At 40.8% G+C, this 9,444-nt stretch overlaps 1 pseudogene; it reads left to right on the forward strand.

The window, feature by feature from the left end:
- The first annotated feature begins 4,195 nt into the window (after positions 1–4,195).
- On the forward strand, positions 4,196–5,279 carry LOC143658019 (glycoprotein-N-acetylgalactosamine 3-beta-galactosyltransferase 1 pseudogene; annotated as a pseudogene).
- The last annotated feature ends 4,165 nt before the right edge of the window (positions 5,280–9,444 follow it).

Here is a 9,444-nt window from a genome sequence, read left to right on the forward strand (position 1 = left end):
GTTTGTTTGCTTGCTTTTGGAAAGTGCGTGGGCCAGGGATCGAACCCGGTTCTCCCACATGGCAGGTGAGAATTATACCACTGAACCACCCTTGCACCCCTCTCACCCAGGTTTCAATTTGCATTTCATAAATGAATTTTTAATTTTTTTACCACATTGGAAAGTGATATTCAGTAATCAAATGAGGCTTGAACTCTACATTCAAATTTTAGCCACCATCTATGTAACTATTTACAAATTATTAGTCTAGCTAATCCTCAAACTTGTACAAATTATTTGGTTAAAAGTTAACTGCAGAGTTTTTGTGTGTTTGTTTTCCTCCCAAGAAGGACCATAGGGAGTTCTGGGATTCAGCTTGTTCTCTAGGGCAGCTAGTAAATAGTCAGGAACTATATGAAGCAACCATTTGGGGGGCTCTGGAGGTCAGAAGAACACCATACGCCATCCAGGGAAGAGCAGAAGGAAGAAACTGATAAATTGGAGTGAAGAGCTTTGCGTAGATCTCTCCGTGCTGCAGAGCTTGGTGCCCATCCCTCCTTGGCATGGCAGGCTGCCTTGGGAACCACTCCCCTGCAGAAATAGAAACTCTCCTGGGAGATGGGGTGGGAACTTGGCTTGGTACTTGTCCTAGTTTGCTAGCTGCTGGAATGCAATGTACCAGAAGCAGAATGGCTTTTTCTGTTGCTAGTCTATAGTTCTAAGGCTGAGAAAATGTCCCAATTAAAACAAGTCTATAGAAATGTCCAATCTAAGGCATCCAGAGAAGGATACCTTGGTTCAAGAAGGCCGATAAAGTCCAGGGTTTCTCTCTCAAGTGGAAGGGCACATGGCAAACACGGCGTCATCTGCTTAACTTCTTCTCCTGGTTTCCTGTTTCATGAAGCTTCCTGGGAGGTGTTTTCCTTCTTCATCTCCAAAGCGCTGGCTGATAACTCTGCTTTGTGGTGCTGCAGCATTCTCTACTCTCTCTGAATCACCCTCATTCTCCAAAATGTTTCCTCTTTCATAGGACTTCAGAAACTTATGAAGACCCACCCACATGGGTGGAGACATGCCTCCACCTAATCCAGTTTAACAACCTCTCTTGATTAAATCATGTCTCCAGGGAGATGATTTGATTACAGTTTCAAACATACAATGCTGAATAGGGATTAGAAGAAACGGGTGCCTTTACAAAATGGAATTAGGATTAAAACATGGCTTTTCCAGGGTACATACATCCTTTCAGACCAGCACTGTATTGATTGCAGTTTCTGATTAGTGAATTCTGACTGTTGGGTACCAACTCCAAGAACAGCTAAATTTACAACTCACTCAGGACAGAAAGCACCCAGAAGGTTCTGTTTCAACCCCGCTTCGACAGGGGAGGAAGCAGTGTGGATTGAGAGATACAATAATTTCTTAGGGCGGTAGAGATTAGTTTGCAGATGGGTGGCTCTTCCCCAAGAAAAGGGGAAGACAGGCCTGGGCACCAAATCTGGCTTTGGATTAATGAAATTGGTCTGTGGGACTCCAGTTCCGAGAACAGCCACAGTTTAAACCAGTCCAAGACAGAAAGCAGGTGGCAGCCTCTGTTTCATACCTGCCCCTGGCAGGGAGGGAGCAGGGCTGACTAAGAGGCAGAGTAACTTCTCAGGGTGGCAGAGATTGGTTTGCTGGGGGGCAGCTGTTCCCTGGGAAAAGGTGGGTGCGGGGCTGGGCACTGACTCTGGCTTTTGATCAGTGAATTCAGAGTACTGGGTTCCAGCTCTGAGAGACGAGCTAGAGTTGTAAGCAGCTCAGGACAGAAAGTACTTGGCAGCCTCCGTTTCAACCCTGTCCCCAGAAGGGGCAGAAGTAGGGCTGATTGAAAGAAAGAGTAACTTCTTGGGGTGGTGGGGGACAGGTTGACGACAGGTGGCTCTTCCCCAAGAAAAGGGTGGGGGCAAGGCCCAGCGACATTCATGGCTGTTGTTTAGAGATTTTAGATCCCAAGGTCTAGGATCTGAGTAAGAGTTTCAACCTCCCCTAGCCAAAAGTGGCTGTCCACCTCAGTATCAACCACGTCCCTGGCAGAGGTGGAGTCAGCTGGGATTTAAAGGCACAGTACCTCCTTAGGATGGTGGAGAACAGTTGACTGAAGAGTGCCATCTTCTGGGCAGGATGGGAAAGCACAGAATCAGGAGACACCATAGAGAAGATTGGCGTCCTTCCCTATGTCCTCCCAGGGCACTTTGGAATGTATCTACATCCACTTCCTGGGTCCTGGGCCTATTTTGACGGAGAAAAAGTGGGTTGGGTAGGTCCTCTCAGGGCGAACCTTCCTTTAAGAATCAGCCCTTAGAACTACCTGAAATGTAGAGCTGTGTTCCAGTAGCCATGTTTCTTGATGATGATTGTATAATGATACCGCTTTCACAGTGTGACTGTGTGATTGTGAAAATCTTGTGTCTGATGCTCCTTTTATCTACCTTGTCAACAGATGAGTAGACCATATGGAATAAAAATAAATAATGGGGGAACAAATGTTAAAATAAACTTAGTCTGAAACACTAGTGATCCATGAAAGGGAGGGGTAAGGGGTATGGTATGTATAATCTTCTTTTTTCTGCTTTCATTTTATTTCTTTTTCTGTTGTCTTTTTCTGAATTGATGCAAATGTTCTAAGAAATGATCATGATGATGAATATGCGACTATGTGATGATATTGTGAATTACTGATTATATATGTTGAATGGAAAAAAAAAAGAATCAGCCCTCAGATAAAAGTAGATAGAAATAATGAAAGGAATGTTAAAAACATGTAGAGGCAAATAAAAAACAAGTAGAACTGGTCACATTTCCAGAGGAGGAAGAGGGAAAAGGAAGCTTTTTCCTGGGGTTGAAAAATTGCACAAATAGTGCAATCTCAAAAAGCTTATTATATATTCAGGGCAAGAATCAGATGATTAAGAGCTGAAAACATGAGCTATTCTGAAGGTATAGAATAGGTGTTGAGCCAAGTGCCAAAGAAGAGCTATAGCACAAAGCCAATCAACAAGAAAACCCTGGGCAAGAGAGAGAAACTGACCTCCAGAGTAAACTCACCAAGAAAATCAGATGCATAGACACCGAAAAAAAAAAAAAAAAAAGACAAGCCATACTAAGAAACAGGAAGATGTGGCTGCATCAAAAGAATAAAATAAAACTTCAGGTGAGGCACAGGATTTGAAACAACTAATTAAAGATGTTCAAATAAATCTCCTAAATCAATTCAAGGAGATGAAGGAAAATGTTGCAACAAGATAAAGGATATAAAGAAGACAGGAAGTGAGCACAAATGAGAATTTGAAAGTAAGCAAAAACCAAAAAACAGAAACAGAACTTATTAAATGAAAGGCACAATAGAAGAAATGGCATACAGGGCGGTGTGACAATGGTGGCTCAGTGGCAGAATTCTCACCAGCCATGCGAGAGATCTGGGTTTGATTCCTGGTGTCTGCCCATGCAAAAAAAGAAAAAAGGAGACATATAACAGCTGATTGGTAAACCAGAGGATAGGACATCTGAAATCTTACAGACAGAAGAACAGATAGGGAAAATAATGAAAAACTGGAGCAGAGTCTCAGGGAATCCAAATGCTAGCATGAAACACACAAATATATGCATCATGGGGGTCCCAGAAGGAGCAATGAGGTGAAAGGGGACAGAAAGAATAGCTAAGGAAATAACGGTAAAAAAAAAATTCCCAACTCTCATGAAAGACATCAATATACAGGTCCAAGAAGCACAAAGTACTCCAAACAGAATAAATCTGAATTGCCCTACCCTGAGACACTTAGTAATCAGAATGTCACATGCCAAAGGCAAAGAGAGAATTTTGAAAGCAGCATGAGACAAGTGATTCCTCACATACAATGGAAGCTGGATAAGACTAAGTGCCTATTTCTCATCTGAAACCATGGAGGCGAGAAGGCAGTGGTATGATAAATTCAAGACGCTGAAAGAGTAAAACTGCCAGCCAAGAATTCTTTATCTGGAAAAACTGTCCTTCAAAAAGTGAGGGGCTCAGGGCCAATCTTCGCTGCCAGCGCCGCCCGGGAATGATCTGGGTGGCAGCAGGTGGCCCTGGCTAGTGGACCAGCATCACTCTGATGGCCACCAAAAGGAGGGATGGTCACCACCCCCCATCGTTCCCTCTTCACCACCCAGGAGGGGTGAGAGGGAACCACCACTTATGTCAGAAATATCCTTTGGGGAAATAACCTCTAGATCTTGGCTAAATTTTTAAATCTTCTGTGGATCAGCAATCAGATTCGTTGTATGTTCTCAGCTATTTAGTATCTTGTTGGAAGGAAGAAGAAAGTGATACCCAGACTAATATTCTTCATAATGATTCTCAAGCCAGACACTTGTAGGATGATGGTCAGAATCACCTAGAAGGACAGATGAACTTCTCTGCAGATGCCAGGGACCATATAGACGAGGACACAGTCATTGCTGACAAACTCTATCAGAGAGCTATAATTATTTTCTGGGCTACGACAGGACCTCAAGATCTAGAGAAAAAGACCGCACACATCAAAGCCATATGGACCCAATGTCGTAATAAGGTTTTGTTTATGAGTTCAGAAGAAAATAAAGACTTGCCAACTGTGGGATTAAAAACCAAAAAAGTTATCCTAGAGAAGAATTAAAGCTTTTCAGTATGTTTATGACCATTATTTAGAAGATGCTCATTGATTTATGAAAGAAGATAATGATACATATGGCATAGTAGTCAATTTGGCGTGGCTTCTTTCAAAATATCACCCTGAAAAAAACATATACTCTGGGAGAAGATTTAAGCGCTATATAAAGCAAGGTTATTTGAGTGATGGAGAGCAATATGTATTGAGCAAGGAAGCCTTGAAGAGATTTGCTGGTGCATTTTAAATGGACAAATGTACACAGAGTTCCTCCACTGAAAACTTAGCACTGGGGAAATGCATGGCAATTATAAACACAGAAACAGGAGATTCCAGAGATACCATTGGAAAAGAAACTTTTCATCCCCTTGTACTGGACCACCACTTAATCAAAGGTCATCTACCTAAAACCTTTTGGTGTTGGAATTGGGTCCTGGATGCTGCTCTGATCTTGCCATTTCTTTTCATTATGTCGACTCTCTGACTATGTCTGAGTTAGAATACCTCATTTATCACCTTTGACCTTATAGTTATTTGTACAGATACCAACCTGCCTTACCTGAGGATATACTAAAGGAAATAAGTGAAACATGCAAAAACGATGATCCAAAGGTAAAATTAGGAAACTCTTGAAAGAAAAAAATGAATAAAGAGAGGTCAAATGTCTGACATTGCACTGAAGAAGGCCTTCTGCGTTTCTGATACAGGATACTGGACTCCAAGTGTGGGATTCTTTCTAAATGAACATTCTATGTAAGAAATCTTTCATATGAACGATTGTAAACTGAAGCTTTAATAAACTGTGAAGGCTGCTAAAATGTGTTTTTGATACAGTAATATATACTACTATATATATTGTGTAGGCAGTGCCTACCCACCAACCCTGAGACAAGCCAGTGCAGGCAACTGTTTTTGGGGGAGACTGGGGGGCCCTCCCCCCAGGAGGAGGAGGGGACACAGAGCAGAGCTGATCTGACAATGAGCAGGCGAGAGCATCATTCTATGTTCTGCTATCTGTATCCTTTCTCACTGTAAGGCCCACAGCGCTTGCAGTGTGCATGGACAGAAAGGCAGGGACAAGGGAGAGCACCACACCGAAGCACCAGGAATGACTCCCTGACTCCAGAGGCCTGCCTGGGGCATGGCGACCCAGTAACTGCTCTGTGTATAAATGACAAAGAGCAGGGCGCTTCTGAGCGTGCTGAGTTAGGCAAAACTCTCAGTCCCACAGTCTGAGGTTATTCCACTCGAAAGCCTGGGGATTGCCAGACTCATTACGCCCTCAAGTGAATTCTCTTCCAAGGTGCAGTGCCCACTCCGCACCCCCCCACCCCCAGAGCTGGCAGTCTCCGGCACGCATGGAGACCTGCTGCATGGACTGGATGGTCATTTGGTTTGGACCCCATCCAGCCTACTGCTGTAGTCAGGGGAAACAGGCTTGAGGGGAAGAGGTGGTCCAAGCGCACCATCTGCTGGGAAGACAGGGAAAGTGCATGCTGGCAAACTACTTTTCTGCCAAGTCTACAGATTGCAAATAGAATTGCCTCTCCCACGGGAGGCCTTGGCCTTGATCTGACTGGGAATTACTGACGAACCAAGTGCCAAAGGAGACCTTCAATGCAAATCCAAGCAATTGTAAAATCTTAGTCGAGTGAGGGAAATCAACTTTCAAAATAACCTTATCAAGATAATCAAATGCCAAGAAATCAGCAGAAAATCACAAAGTACACGAAGATGCGAGAAGACGTGGCTTTATTCACTGTTGGTGGGAGTGTAAAATGGTTCAGCCGCTGTGGAAATCAGTTTGGCAATTCCTCAGAAAACTGAATATTGAGTTGCCCTATGACCTGGTAATACCGATACTCAATATACCCACAGAAGAGTGGAGGGCAGTGACACAAACAGATATTTACACGCCGATGTTCATAGCAGCACTATTCACAATTGCCAAGAGATGGAAACAATACAGGTGCCATATAGATGAGCCGATAAACAAAATGTGGTATATACAAATGATGGAATATGATGCAGCATTTAGACAAAATGATGTCCTGAAACACATGACAACATGAATGAATCTTGAGGACATAATACTTAATGAAATAAGCCAGATACAAAAGGACAAATACTGTATGATTCATTACTATGACTCTGATATAGCTGCCAGTGTTTTGGAACAGCTAGAAGGAAAATTTTGAGTTGAGGGCACGGTAGCCCATGACAAACTCTGGGAACTGTTCTGTAGCTGTGCTTTGAAAATTATTGCTTTTTTTTTCTTTCTTTTCTTTGTATATATATGTTATATTTTACCACTAAAAAAACGATTAAAGTGTGGGCCACGGTGGCTCACTGGCAGAGTTCTCAAATGGCATGTCAGAGACCTGGGTTCAATTCCTGGTGTCTGACCATGTAAAAAAAAAGATGAAAAAAAAACTATAGGCAGTTATAGTAATATTAGATAAAATAAATTCCTGAAATAAAAAATTTGAAAAAGTTTAGTAAAATAGCTCACTACTGGATGGTCCACAGTGGCTCAGCAGGCAGTGTTCTCGCCTGCCATGCTGGAGACCCGGGTTCGATTCCCAGTACCTGCCCATGCCAAAAAAGGAAAAAAAATAGCTCACTACTATAGCAAAGCTGATATTTGTAATAACTTTTTACTTGATATTTTGAGAATGCACACAGTTTTGATAGTTAATCAAATGGTATATTAGATAGTGCTCTACTTTGCTAGCTGCTGGAACGCAATATACCAGGAACAGAATGGCTTTTGAAAAGGGGAATTTAGTAAGTTGCTAGTTTATAGTTCTAAGGCTGAGAAAATGTCCCAATTAAAGCAAGTCTATAGAAATGTCCAATCTAAGGCATCCAGGGAAAGATACATTGATTCAAGAAGGCCAAAGAAGTTCAGGGTTTCTCTTTCACCTGGAAAGGCACATGGTGAGCATGGCGTCATCTGCTAGCTTTCTCTCCAGCAACCCAGGAGGTGTTTTCCTCATCTCCAAAAGTCACTGGCTGGTGGACTCCCTGCTTCGTGAATCTGTGCGTTCGGCTCTCTCAGAAGCTCAAGGCTTTTAAAATCTCTTGTTGTTCTCTAGCTTTTTCCAAAATATTTCTTCTTTTAAAGGATTCCAGTAAAACCAATCAAGACCCACCAGGAATGGGTGGAGACACATCTCCATCTAATCCAGTTTAACACCCACTTTTGAGTGAGTCACATCTCCATGGAGATAACCTAATTAAAGTTTCTAATATACAGTTCTAAATGTACTGATTAGGGATTAGAAGAAATGGTGGCCTTTACAAAATGGTATTAGAATTAAAACATGGCTTTTCTAGGGTACATACATCCTTTCAAGCCAGCACAGATAGTGTTTGGCATTTAGAATTCAAGTAACTCTATCTGTATTTATGGATTTTTTTTCCTTCTTTGCTTTAATTTTAATTTAATTTATGAAACATATTGTACAAATAGGCTTTGCAATGATTACTTAGACTTTTTAAACAATATGCCTATAGATAAGCTAACTAAGATATCCATTTTAGGTGGTTAAGATTTCCAAATGTTAATTGTAAAAATATTTGTATCTTCATATTTTTCTGAAAAAAGAAAATATGAATAACATAGGTCTCCACTATAGCAATGCAGGTCTTTGTAAGAACTTTCTACTTGATATTTTGAGAACATCCACAGGTTTGACAGCTGATCAAATGGTGTCTAAGTTAGTTTTTAATACTTAGAATATAAGAACTTTGCTATCTGAATATGTAAATTTTTTCCTTGTTGCCTTAATTTAAAATTGGTTTATAAAACTTACTGCACAAACACAGGCCTTACAATTATTATATGGATACTTTATTCAAATATGCCTATGGTTAAGCTAACTAAGGTATCCATTTTTGGTGTTTTGAAGCATATTGTTTGTTTTCTTAAATAAAAAATATGTTAAAAAAAAAAGAAAAAAAGACACGGCCAACCCACATAACCAAATTAAAAAGTCAGAGGAGACACAGAATTTGGAACAATTAATCAAAGAAGTATATCCAAATCTCCAAAATAACTTCAGTGGATTGGCTGAAGACATAAAGTATATCAAGAAGATATTGGAAGAGCATAAAGGAAAATTTGAAAGAGTTAATAGATCTTTCTAGATCAATAGATCTAATGGAAAGGAAAGATACTGTAGATCAAATTAAACATATACTAGAGGCACACAGTAGCAGATTTGAAGAGGCAGAAGAAAGAATAAGTAAACTAGAGGACAGGGTAATTGAATGTAATGCACAAAAGAACAAATGGTGGAAAAAGATGGAAAAATTTGAATTGGATCTCAGGGAAATGATGGACAACATGAAGAATGCAAACATAAGAATCACTGATGTTCCAAAAGTCAGGGAAAGAGTAAAGGGCTAGGAAGAGTATATGAAGAGATAATTAGGGGAAACTTCCCAATCTTTATAAAAGACATATATATGCAAATAAAAGAAGATCAAATGAACTCCAAATAGAATAAATCCAAGTAGACCCACTCCAAGATATATATTCATCAGATTGCCAAATGTTGAAGGGGAGGAGAAAGTCCTGAAAGCAGCAAGAGAAAAGACATTTCTCTCATACAAGGGAATCCACATAAGACTAAGCACTGATTCCTCAGTGGGCACCATGGAGGCCAGAAGGCAGTAGTAGGATATATTTAAGATTGGGAAAGAGAATTGTCAGCCAAGAATTCCTTATCTATCAAAGCTGTCCTTCAAGTTGAAGGAAAGTTTAGAATTTTCACAGACAAACAAATGCTGA

Source organism: Tamandua tetradactyla, chromosome 2, assembly GCF_023851605.1.
Source record: "Tamandua tetradactyla isolate mTamTet1 chromosome 2, mTamTet1.pri, whole genome shotgun sequence".
NCBI lineage: Eukaryota > Metazoa > Chordata > Mammalia > Pilosa > Myrmecophagidae > Tamandua > Tamandua tetradactyla.